We start from the raw sequence: 1,951 nt of genomic DNA, 5'->3' as shown, positions 1-1,951 counted from the left end.
ATGGAAGAAACTGAATGCCTGCCACTATCCAGTCCCAGCCGGAGCCACGAAGCAGAGACATTGCCAGATATTCGTGTTGTACAGAGTCATGTCTTTCACCAGTAAAATAGCCAGTCTTGATGCAAGAGAGAAAAATGGGTCATGCCCTCCATGCTGATCTCTATTATGGGAAGAGCCTGTTGTTCATCTTAAAGAACTGAGAACCATGAGCGCCGGCTTAGACCAAGTGACAAGGTCCTCACGACTCAATAAATAAATGAGATGAACTTGGTGCGAACTTTCCCGTGAACTATCGAAGTGGCAATATGGAAGGTGGGTGGTGCCGTTACCAGGCAAGCTTGGATTCAAATCCCAGCGTCACAACTCACCAACAGTGAGAGCTTGGGCAAGTTCCTCACTTTTTCTGAGACACATCTATACCACAGAGACAGCATGTACCCTGCAAAGTTGTTATGAAAATCAAATAGAACCTGGCACATAATAAGGGCTCAATAAATGAAAGCCATTATTCTGAAGTTATCACCCCTATAGAAAGAAAAACTGGAAAGGAGTGGGAATTGATATTTTTGGAGAAAGAGAAAAAAGAGAAAATGTGCATGTGTGTGTGTGTGTGTGTGTGTGTGTGTGCACGCACGTACATGTGAATGCATGCACATGCACTAGGTATTGTTGTTCTGAATGCCTGAATACCTTATTATTTCATGAGAGATAACAATTTTGTGATTGGGATGTTATGGGTATTTCTACTTTATAGAGGAGACTGAGGAACATATCATTTGTTTTCTCTGTTTAGAGATCAGGTTGTGGCTTTTTTTAAGGTTTATTTATTTATTTTTAAGAGACAGAGAGAGAGAGAGAGAGAGAGAGCACAAGTGAGGCAGAGGCAGAGAGAGAGAGGGAGAGAGAGAGAATCCCAAGCCAGATCCAAGCTGTCAACACAGACCCCAATGCAGAGCTCAAACTCATGAACCGTAAGATCATGACATGAACCAAAATCAAAAGCCAGACACTTAATTGGCTGAGTCATCCAGGCCTCACTGAGATCGGGTCATGACTTTTAATGAGACACTTCACCCCGCAAGATAAAGAGAAACCCACTAATGCAAATTCTAGGATGAGCCAGTGTCTGAGGTCCTTGCTGGTCGTCATATTTCCCAATCATCTAGAGCTTTCCAGGAAAGGCAACATCAGCATGGAATATTGGTGGGTAATATCAGCTTCCCATATCAGCCCTGCCTTCTATGGATTCAGGGTCAGGACCGTAAATAACCCCCAGGATGCCTGGACATCCAGTTGTCTGCCTTTTGGTTATGATTCATCATAAAACCGACTGATGTTTAGATCAATAGAGCAATACTGCTCTAGAAATGACCCAGAATCCTCCTCATTTTTCTGGTAGGGAGATCCTATTTAAATAATGACTGTCATTTGGAAACTGACACTTATACCACAAGTCACACCAGAACTCTCTGCTTGTGAGTATTGGGTACATATTTACCAATGGTCTGGAAAGTCAACTGTAAAGGGACACCTATTCTTAAGTAAAATGGTACCAAAGAAGTCTACTCTCTTGTCACCCCACTTCCTTAAGCTGTTGTGGCTCTGATTCTGTAACTATGAACTCCTCTCTGATTCTGAGGATGTAAGTTAGAATAGGAGACAGCGTTTGTCAATTATACGGTCATCTAAGACAGACTCTGATTTATTTGCTCTTTTCAGAGAGGCTGCCATCATCACCCTAGTTCATAACTAGCTTTAGCAAATAAGAGCTTTTAAAAAAGAAAGTTTGAGTGCTTTCTGTGGTAGAGAACTGTTCTGAACATTTTGCATGGACTTACTTAATATTACAAAAACCCCATGAAGTAGAAAATTACGATTATGCCCATTGTACCGATGTGAAAGTTGTGGAGTTGTGGCATAGAAAGCTAAAATAACTTACCCACAGTCAATA

The sequence above is a fragment of the Puma concolor genome, chromosome C2 (genome assembly GCF_028749965.1).
Source record: "Puma concolor isolate L17-30 chromosome C2, mPumCon1.1.hap2, whole genome shotgun sequence".
In the NCBI taxonomy this organism is placed as follows: Eukaryota; Metazoa; Chordata; class Mammalia; order Carnivora; family Felidae; genus Puma; species Puma concolor.
This window is presented reverse-complemented; position numbering follows the sequence as displayed.